This window comes from Oryx dammah, unplaced genomic scaffold (assembly GCF_014754425.2).
Source record: "Oryx dammah isolate SB20612 unplaced genomic scaffold, SCBI_Odam_1.1 HiC_scaffold_17, whole genome shotgun sequence".
Taxonomy (NCBI): domain Eukaryota; kingdom Metazoa; phylum Chordata; class Mammalia; order Artiodactyla; family Bovidae; genus Oryx; species Oryx dammah.
This window is the reverse complement of record NW_024070201.1, coordinates 64,650,342-64,661,817: the sequence shown is the minus strand read 5'-3', so window position 1 is coordinate 64,661,817 and position 11,476 is coordinate 64,650,342.

Here is an 11,476-nt window from a genome sequence, read left to right as displayed (position 1 = left end):
AGTATGGCCACAAAATGTCCAGGTTCTTGACCAGCATTTGGGAAGAGGGAAGTGAAATGAAGTGAAAGTTGATTAGTTGTATCTGACTCTTTGAGACCCCATGAACTGTATGTCCATGGAATTCTCCAGGCCAGAATACTGGAGAGGGTGACCTATCCCTTCTCCAGGGGATCTTCCCGACCCAGGAATTGAACTGAGGTCTCCTGCATTGCAGGTGGATTCTTTACCAACTGAGCTATGAGGGAAGACTGGAGAGGGAAGGCAAGTACTTTTACTTCTTGCTAGCAGACAGGTTTTACCAAAGAAAACTCATTGTCAAGGACAGTATTGGGAACTTTAATAGATTTGAAGGCAGTTTCCAAAACTAAGCTTCCGCCTCCTGGCTCAGAGTCCTGCTCTCAGTCTGAATAGTGAAATGAGCCAAAGGTATAGTCGCAAAGCCTGTTATTCTTCGCAGTCTCCCCAGGAGCCTCCCCATACAACCCGTGTGTCCACACACCCCATTCCCTTCACTACCCACCCCCCTTCATTCTTCACCACGCATGTCCTCCTCCCTCTAAAAACTGTCCCTTATTTCGGTGGAGTGGGGTGGGAGGAGAGGGAGAAACAGTGGAGGCTACCCTGAGACTGACTGTGCTTGGAGTGTATCCCAGGACCAGAGCTCTGTATTGGGTAACCTCCCTCCTGCACTCCTCTGGCTTCCTTTAGCCAGTATTGTGCTTTGTGTGCTCAGCTGTATCCGACTTTTTACAACCCATGGACTGTAGCCCACCAGGCTCCTCTGTCCATGGATTCTCCAGGCAAGAATACAGGAGTAGGTTGCTGTTTCCTACTCCAGGGGATCTTCCCAACCAAGGAATCGAACCCACGTGACTTGCATCCCCTACACTGGCAGGCAGATTCTTTACCACTGCACCACCTGCGAAGCCCAAATCATTCAATAATTGAATTGCTTTTTCAGTTTAGAAGTTAAGGACATCAAGACATCTCCAAAATCCTGCCTTCAAAAAAAGGCTAGCTAGGGGGAGATTATAATCCAGGGCTCTTTCTTCCCCAGACAGAATAAACATGGGAAATGCCACACTGAATCTCTTTGACCTTTTTCTAGGTTTCATCAGATCTAATGCTTCCTCTGATTGACTCAGTCTTTCTTGGTCTGTGATCTTATCCAAGGTTAACATATTTACTTTCTTACTGCTTCTAGTTTGAGAAAGGTTATGATTCTTGAGTGCTTTTGTAAATTGGTATATTCCATCTCATGGATTTCCCTGGTGGCTCAGACAGTAAAGAATCTGCCTGCAGTGCAGAAGACCTGGGTTCAATCTCTGTGTCTGGAAGATCCCCTGGAGTAGGAAATGGTAACCCACTACAGTAGTCTTGCCTGGAGAATCCCATGGACAGATGAACCTGGTGGGCTACAGTCCAAAGGGCCACAATCAGACATGACCGAGCGACTAATACACGCACACACACACATGCACACACGCGCGCACGTGCACACACACATTCCATTGCCAACTCTAGATTGGCATGTGTAAAATTTTTTATGATAAGTTCAAATAATTGCAAAAGATAACAGTTCTGCCATACTGTTTATCTAGTACCCCACTCATGTTACTAGAGAAAAGTGTGAGCATCAACAAAAGCCCTGTACAGCTAAACATAAATAAATACATAAAACTTTTTAAAAAATCTAATAATATGCATCATGAAAATGATCGCATTTGTGAATTTTAACTTTGAAATAGACATAGAGATCATAGATGGCTAGATAGACAAATGAATGAAAAAAGAGAGAAATGATAGAGCACTGAGTCTTGTTTTGAATTTGTTATCTAAATAAAGTAAGATGGAATCACTTAGAAAATTTCTTTCTGAACCTGTACTTTTTCACCAAGAAATTCTCCCTTAGCAGCTATGAATTCTTTAATTGGTTCCTTCGGTATCTTGGAGCCTACCTAGTGTAGGAAGTTGCATTCTGTTGTTTTCAGAGCATCCCATTGGTTGCAGCTCAGTGCACTCTGTTCATGTGGAAGGGGATCACACAAGGGCCTAAATATCTTCAAGGCTGATTGCCATACATGCATGATGGTTGTTCAATATATATGTTTTGAAGTAAATAATTGTGTTCTACCTTCATAATTTAAGACTTAGAGACCCATCTTATCTCTAAATAACACTTAGAGACCCTCCCACCCCCATATTGGACAGCCTACACAGTGAATCATTTCAATTTTCAAATAGAAAGTGAAAAACAGCAACCCAGAAATGATATAGTCATGATGTTTTTGCTCACTTCAAATACTTACTTATACAGGACACTGGAAAATATTTTAAATTAGCAGCATTTCAGGAAACTTAGGTAGTGTGGTTGCTGTCATATCAGGTAACCCTATTAATCAGAATTTTCAGATCCTTCCACTTGTATAGAGCTTCCAATTGTAGAAAACATTTTCACATATATGATCTCATTTGCACTCATAAAAGCTCTGAGAAGACAGAATAGATTTTATTCCAACTTTACATATGAGGATACTTGACTAGGTCCCTTTTTTTTTTAAATTTTTTTGGCCACGTTTTGTGGCATGCAGGATCTTAGTTCCCCAACCAGAGATCAAACCCTTGATCCCTGCATTGGGAGCTCTGGGTTTTAACCACGTGTGTGTGTGCGTGTGTGTGTGTGTGCGCACGCGCGCATTCAGTCGTGTCTGATTCTTTGTGACTCCATGGACTGCCGCCCACCAGGCTCCTCTGTCCATGGAATTTTACAGGCAATAATACTGGAGTGTGTTGCTATTTCCTACTCCAGGGGATCTTCCTGACCCAGGGATCAAACCCACATTTCTTGCATCCCCTGCATTGGCAGCAGGATTCTTCACCACTGTGCCACTGGGGTAGGTCCCAATTTTAATAAGCATAACCAAGAGTAAAACCTTGTTTTCTGATTCCTATTCCAGGAAGGGTATCAACTATCAGAAAAGACTTTGAGGAGGAACTTGCATAGGATAGGCAGGTTTTGCTACAGAAAACACAACCCCAACATCTCAATGGCTCAAAACAACAGAGATTTGTCACGTAAGTCCAGCGCAGGTGGGTTGACTTTTCAAGGCAAATGCCCTCCATACAGCACTTTAGTGATCCACCCTTTTAAAGCTGCCCCATGGTTACCAGGTGGGGAAGAGGGTCTTTCAATGGAAGTCAAATGCTTTGGTTTTACAATAATATTTGCTGCCTCCTCCCGCCACAATAGCCTGTGGGCCAGAACTAGTCATAACATGCTATCTGACTGCAAGGTGTTGGTGTGCAGGTTGGAAAAGAATTTCCAGACAGGAGGCATAATGAAAGGAGAATAAAATTTATTAGAATGGGGGAAGAGGGCGGGTTGCTGCCAGTACAGCAGGCCAGTTTCCTGATAATCAGGGAGAGCTGACCCCTCATGTGGGCATTTAGTCTGCTTTTATAGCTGGAGAACCAAGGAGCCGGGTAGGGGTCTTGCAAACGATTTGCTGATTGGATGAGGTATGTGTGCATTCCCTATATAGGGGTGAATGAAGAGTAATATATACCTTTCCTTGTATGGGACAAGAAGGGGACAGGCCATGTTACACAGGAGGGCTCAAAAATTCTGCAATGGTTACAGCATGGCGGGAAGGGCCATAAGGGTCTGGGTTTTTTCCTGTTCCTACACTTCAAGACCTTTCTTGCTCATCTTGTTCTTTTTTTAATATTTATCATTTTTTAAAACTTTGGATGCATCAGGTCTTGGGCTTCTCAGGTGGCCCAGTGGTCAAGAATCCACCTGCCAAGCAGGAGATACAGTTTTGATCCCTGGGTCGGGAAGATCCCCTTCCCGAAGAGGAAATGGCAACCTACTCCAGTATGCTTGCCTGGAAAATCCCAGGGAAAGAAGAGTCTGGTGGGCTACAGTCCATAGGGTTGCAAAGAAGTCAGACACGACTTAGTGACTGAGCATGCCCACATCAGATCGTAGTTGTGGCACACAGAAGCTCAGTTGCTGCTTGTGGACCTCTCTATAGTTGTGGCACGGGGCTTGGTTGCTCCGAGGCCTGTGGACTCTTAGTTCCCTGACCAGGGATCAAATGTGTCCCATGCTTTGCAAGGCAGATTCTTAACCACGGGACAACCAAAGAAGTCCCCTTGTCTTGTTCTTTTGTCCTCGGGGCACCATATAAGGGGACAGGGAAGTACAAGTTTCCTGTGTCCCAAGGGCATGGGTGAGCACCCACACTCTCAACCATGAATAAATATCGAAGAATAAATAGCGTTTGTAGAAGTAGGAGGAGGCCCCTTAAGGATCTGAAAACAGTGAAATACACACACAATATTGAACCTTTTTGAAAGCCCAATGCTGGGTTCTCTCACATACATTTTTATTAGTTGATCCTGACAACGGCCTGGAGGGTGAATATTGTTCCTTGTTTTATGGTTTAGGAAACTGAAGTTTATAGATGTGAGAAATGGAATATTTCCTGCCATATCATTAAACAAGGATGTCACAATCATCAGCAATTGCAGCCCTCCAGTGTGGGATGGTGAACCCTGAGGGAGCTCAGGAAAGGGAATACCTGCTATCTAGATGCTGGGAAAGATTGAAGGCAGGAGGAGAAGGGGATGACAGAGGATGATATGGCTGGATGGCATCACAGACTCAATGGACATGAGTTTGAGTAGGCTCTGGGAGTTGGTGATGGCCAGGGGAAGCTTGGCGTGCTGCAGGCCATGGGGTTGCAAAGAGCTGGACATGACTAAGCTGAGCGACTGGACTGAACTGAGAAGCCATCTGACTGTAGCCACTCCCCATGGTGAACCCTGAGGCAAAGAAGCTCAGGAAGTGAAAACAAAGGATACTGGCCACAGATTAACTAAGGTGTTTATCGAAGGAACAAATCTGGTGGAGGTGATGGAATTCCAGTTGGGCTATTTCAAATCCTAAAGGATGATGCTGTGAAAGTGTTGCTCTCAATATGCCAGCAAATTTGGGAAACTCCCCAGTGGCCACAGGACTGGAAAAGGTCAGTTTTCATTCCAATTCCAAAGAAAGGCAATGCCAAAGAATGCTCAAACTACCACACAATTGCACTTATCTCACATGCTAGCAAAGTAATGCTCAAAATTCTCCAAGTCAGGATTCAACAGTATGTGAACTGTGAACTTCCAGATGTTCAAGCTGGATTTAGAAAAGGCAGAGGAACCAGAGATCAAATTGCCAGCATCTGCTGGATCATGGAAAAAGCAAGAGTTCCAGAAAAACATCTACTTCTGCTCTATTGGCTACGCCAAAGCCTTTGACTGTGTGGATTACAACAAACTGGAAAATTCTGAAAGAGATGGGAATACCAGACGACCTGACCTGCCTCCAGAAAACCTGTATGCAGGTCAAGAAGCAAGTTAGAACTGGACATGTAACAACAGACTAGTTCCAAATTGGGAAAGGAGTATGTCAAGGCTGTATATTGTCACTCTACTTATTTAACTTGTATACAGAGTACATCATGTGAAATGCTGGGCTGGATGAAGCACAAGCTGGAATCAAGATTGCTGGGAGAAATATCAATAACCTCAGATACGCAGACGACACCATCCTTACGGCAGAAAGTGAAGAAGAACTAAAGAGCCTCTTGTTGAAAGTGAAAGAGGAGAGTGAAAAAGTTGACTTAAAGCTCAACATTCAGAAAACTAAGATCATGGCATCTGGTCCCATCACTTCATGGCAAATAAAAGGGGAAACTATGGAAATAGTGAGAGACTTTACTTTTTTGGGCTCCAAAATCATTTCAGATGGTGACTGCAGTCATGAAATTAAAAAAGGCTTACTCCTTGGAAGAAAAGTTATGACCAACCTAGACAGCATATTAAAAAGCAGAGTCATCACTTTGTTAACAAAGGTCCATCTATTCAAAGCTATGGTTTTTCCAGTAGTCATATATGGATGTGAGAGTTGGACTATAAAGAAGGCTGAACGCTGAAGAATTGATGCTTTTGAACTGTGGTGTTGGAGAAGACTCTTGAGAGTTCCTTGGACAGCAAGGAGATCCAACCAGTCAATCCTTAAGGAAATCAGTACTGAATATTCATTGGAAAGACTGATGCTGAAGCTGAAACTCCAATACTCTGGCCACCTGATGTGAAGAACTGATTCATTTGAACAGACCCTGATGCTGGGAAAGATTGAAGGCAGAAGGTGAAGGGGATGACAGAGGATGAGATGGTTGGATGGCATCACCAACTTGATAGAGATGAGTTTGAGTAAGCTCCAGGACAGGGAAGTCTGGCATGCTGCAGTCCATGGGGTTGAAAAGAGTTGGACATGACTGAGCGACTGAACTGAACTGAACTGAACTGAGCTGATATCAAAGGAATGATTTCAATGAGCCCAGACTCTTGCATTTTCCCATACCTAGAAAAGTGCTAAATTCCTTAACTTGGGATATCTGGTTTTAATCAACAATAATCTTTTGATGTTCGGACTATCTATCCTTTACTGCAAAACTTCTAGATAACCTGGCTCCTTCCCTCACCTCCTTGGAGCAGTTCTCTCAGAGTCACTTGAGGTGCTGACTCCCAGGCTTGAAGTCCTAAAAATCCCCACTGAGTAAAACATAACTTTCAACTTTTAGGTTGTGAATATTTTTTTAAGTTGACAGAAACTACAAAACTTGCCCCAGAGTTCATATTAGTAAGTGGAGGAAAGTCTAACTCTCTTGACCTTGCTTTTCTCCATCTATCAGCTTCACATAATGATCTCTTCACCATTGCACACAGTTCAGTTCAGTTCAGTTCAGTTCAGTCACTCAGTCGTGTCCGACTCTTTGCTATCCCATGAATTGCAGCACACCAGGCCTCCCTGTCCATCACCAACTCCCGGAGTTCATTCAGACTCACGTCCATCAAGTCTGTGATGCCTTCCAGCCATCTCATCCTCTGTTGTCCCCTTCTCCTCCTGCCCTCAATCCCTCCCAGCATCAAAGTCTTTTCCAATGAGTCAACTCTTTGCATGAGGTGGCCAAAGTACTGGAGTTTCAGCTTTAGCATCATTCCTTCCAAAGAAATCCCAGGGTTGATCTCCTTCAGAATGGACTGGTTGGATCTCCTTGTAGTCCAAGCGACTTTCAAGAGTCTTCTCCAACACCACATTTCAAAAGCATCAATTCTTCAGCGCTCGGCCTTCTTCACAGTCCAACTCTCACATCCATACATGACTACTGGAAAAAAGCATAGCCTTGACTAGACGGACCTTAGTCAGCAAAGTAATGTCTCTGCTTTTGAATATGCTATCTAGGTTGGTCATAACTTTTCTTCCAAGGAGTAAGCGTCTTTTAATTTCATGACTGCAGTCACCACCTGCAGTGATTTTGGAGCCCCCCAAAATAAAGTCTGACACTGTTTCCACTGTTTCCCCATCTATTTCCCATCAAGTGATGGGACCAGATGCCATGATGTTCGTTTTCTGAATGTTGAGCTTTAAGCCAACTTTTTCACTCTCCTCTTTCACATTCAACAAGAGGCTTTTGAGTTCCTCTTCACTTTCTGGCATAAGGGTGGTGTCATCTGCATATCTGAGATTATTGATATTTCTCCCGGCAATCTTGATTCCAGCTTGTGCTTCTTCCAGTCCAGCATTTCTCATGATGTACTCTGCATAGAAGTTAAATGAGCAGGGTGACAATATACAGCCTTGACATACTCCTTTTCCTATTTGGAACCAGTCTGTTGTTCCATGTCCAGTTCTAACTGTTGCTTCCTGGCCTGCATACAGATTTCTCAAGAGGCAGGTCAGGTGGTCTGGTGTTTCCATCTCTTGCAGAATTTTCCACAGTTTATTGTGATCGACACAGTCAAAGCCTTTGGCATAGTCAATAAAGCAGAAATAGATGTTTTTCTGGAACTCTCTTGCTTTTTCCATGATCCAGCAGATGGTGGCAATTTGATCTCTTGTTCCTCTGCCATTTCTAAATCCAGCTTGAACATCAGGAAGTTCACGGTTCACATATTGCTGAAATCTAGCTTGGAGAATTTTGAGCATTACTTTACTAGCGTGTGAGATGAGTGCAATTGTGCGGTAGTTTGAGCATTCTTTGGCATTGCCTTTCTTTGGAATTGGAATGAAAACTGACCTTTTCCAGTCCTGTGGCCACTGCTGAGTTTTCCAAATTTGCTGGCATATTGAGTGCAGCACTTTCACAGCATCATCTTTCAGGATTTGAAATAGTTCTACTGGAATTCCATCACCTCCACTAGCTTTGTTCGTAGTGATGCTTTCTAAGGCCCACTTGACTTCACATGCCAAGATGTCTGGTTCTAGATGAGTGATCACACCATCGTGATTATCTGGGTCATGAAGATCCTTTTTGTACAGTTCTTCTGTGTATTCTTGCCATCTCTTCTTAATATCTTCTGCTTCTGTTAGGTCCATACCATTTCTGTCCTTTATCGAGCCCATCTTTGCATGAAATTGTCCCTTGGTATGTCTAATTTTCTTGAAGAGATCTCTAGTCTTTCCCATTCTGTTGTTTCCTCTATTTCTTTGCATTGATTGCTGAAGAAGGCTTTCTTACTTCTTTTTGCTATTCTTTGGAACTCTGCATTCAGATGCTTATATCTTTCCTTTTCTCCTTTGCTTTTCACTTCTCTTCTTTTCACAGCTATTTGTAAGGCTTCCACAGACAGCCATTTTGCTTTTTTGCATTTCTTTTCCATGGGGATGGTCTTGATCTCTGTCTCCTGTACAATGTCACGAACCTCATTCCATAGTTCATCAGGCACTCTATCTATCAGATGTAGGCCCTTATATCTACTTCTGGGATTTGATTTAGGTCATACCTGAATGGTCTAGTGGTTTTCCCTGCTTTCTTCAATTTAAGTCTGAATTTGGTAATAAGGAATTCATGATCTGAGCCACAGTCAGCTCCTGGTCTTGTTTTTGTTGACTATATAGAGCTTCTCCATCTTTTGCTGCAGAGAATATAATCAATCTGATTTCAGTGTTGACCATCTGGTGATGTCCATGTGTAGAGTCTTCTGTTGTGTTGTTGGAAGAGGGTGTTTGCTATGACCAGTGCATTATCTTGGCAAAACTCTGTTAGTCTTTGCCCTGCTTCATTCCATATTCCAAGGCCAAATTTGCCTGTTACTCCAGGTGTTTCTTGACTTCCTACTTTTGCATTCCAGTCCCCTATAATGAAAAGGACATCTTTTTTGGGTGTTAGTTCTAAAATGTCTTGTAGGTCTTCATAGAACCATTCAACTTCAGCTTCTTCAGCGTTACTGTTTGGGGCATAGACTTGGATTACTGTGATATTGAATGGTTTGCCTTGGAAACGAACAGAGATCATTTTGTCATTTTTGAGATTGCATCCAAGTACTGCATTTCGGACTCTTTTGTTGACCATGATGGCTACTCCATTTCTTCTGAGGGATTCCTGTCCACAGTAGTAGATATAATGGTCATCTGAGTTGAATTCACCCATTCCAGTCCATTTTAGTTTGCTGATTCCTAGAATGTTGACGTTCACTCTTGCCATCTCCTGTTTGACCACTTCCAATTTGCCTTGATTCATGGACCTGACATTCCAGGTTCCTATGCAATATTGCTCTTTACAGCATCAGACCTTGCTTCTGTCACCAGTCACACCCACAGCTGGGTATTGTTTTTGCTTTGGCTCCATCCCTTCATTCTTTCTGGAGTTATTTCTCCATTGACCTCCAGTAGCATATTGGGCACCTACTGACCTGGGGAGTTCCTCTTTCAGTATCCTATCATTTTGCCTTTTCATACTGTTCATGGGGTTCTCAAGGCAAGAATACTGAAGTGGTTTGCCATTCCCTTCTCCAGTGCACCACAATCTGTCAGACCTCTCCACCATGACCCGCCCGTCTTGGGTTGCCCCCTGAGCATGGCTTAGTTTCATTGAGTTAGACAAGGCTGTGGTCCTAGTGTAATTAGATTGAGTAGATTTGAGTATGGTTTCAGTGTGTCTGCCCTCTGATGCCCTCTTGCAACACCTACCATCTTACTTGGGTTTCTCTTACCTTGGGCGTGGGGTATCTCTTCACGGCTGCTCCAGCAAAGCACAGCCGCTGCTCCTTACCTTGGATGAGGGGTAGCTCCTCCCGCCGCCCTTCCTGACCTTCAGCATGGGATGGCTCCTCTAGGCCCTCCTGCGCCCGGGCAGCCACCACGGGATTTGTTTATGGAGCTTAGGGAGTCACTGGGGAGTGATTCAGAAGAGCTGGCAATGCTACTGGCACCGATTTCTTTAGCAAGCTGGGTGGTGAGCAGATAAACGTGTGTCTAATTTCTTTTATATCTTAAATATTTCAAAATACTTTTTTAAAAAAGAGAAGGGGGCAGACAGAATTGAAAACTTGTGACAGTTTCTTATTTTAAAGACATAAGTATTTTTTTAAATAGATCAGCAATGAGAAAGCAAGAAATACATTATTGTTAACATTTATTGAGCACATACTACATCCTGCTGCTGCTGCTGCTAAGTCACTTCAGTCGTGTCCAACTCTGTGCGACCCCATAGACGCACAGGCAGCCTACCAGGCTCCCCCGTCCCTGGGAATTCTCCAGGCAAGAACACTGGAGTGGGTTGCCATTTCCTTCTCCAATGCATGAAAGTGAAAAGTGAAAGTGAAGTCGCTCAGTCATATCCGACTCTTCGCGACCCCATGGACTGCAGCCTACCAGGCTCCTCCATCCATGGGATTTTCCAGGCAAGAGTACTGGAGTGGGGTGCCATTGCCTTCTCCGATAATTTCTATGTACTAACATATCTCACTCCAACACGCTACCAATGAGGTAGATATTATCTTTATCCTTATGTTAATATGAAAGCAAAAACTGAAGAAAGATTCAATACATTATTTAAAGTTAAGTAATATAAAGCAGAAAAACTAAATTGGAACGAAGCACTCTGGTTTCAGGATGTGTACACATAAAATCCATCACCTGGCAACACCTCCGCTGAAAAGGTGAGGACTAAGTCAGGTTTGCAGGGTGGGTCAAATATTTCAGGCATCTCCTGCTTGTTACATTCCTTGCAAGTCTGCGTGTAGTTCTGCGGGGAATTCAAAACAGCTTTCTTGTGGCACTGACAGAAAAAGAGATGATGTGCTTGGCAGAAGTTTCAAAAAAATATTTAAATATACGGGTTTGACTCCCTTGGACTGGTTGAAGGGGAAGGTAATAAGAGGGTTCTACTTTTGATGAAAACTTCCTTGGCAAGTCCGGTGGAGTCGGGGAAGGATTTAAGAATTCTCAAAGGTCGAGTGATTTCGTTGAGTTGGGATTTCTCTCCTGCTTGGATAGGTAATTATAAGAACAGTGTGGAATTACTGCTATTGCTGCTATACACACACACCAGTACACACACCACTTCAGGAACACACACCCCGGTTCACAGACACACACACACAGCAGTTCAGGAAAACACACACACACCTCAGTTCA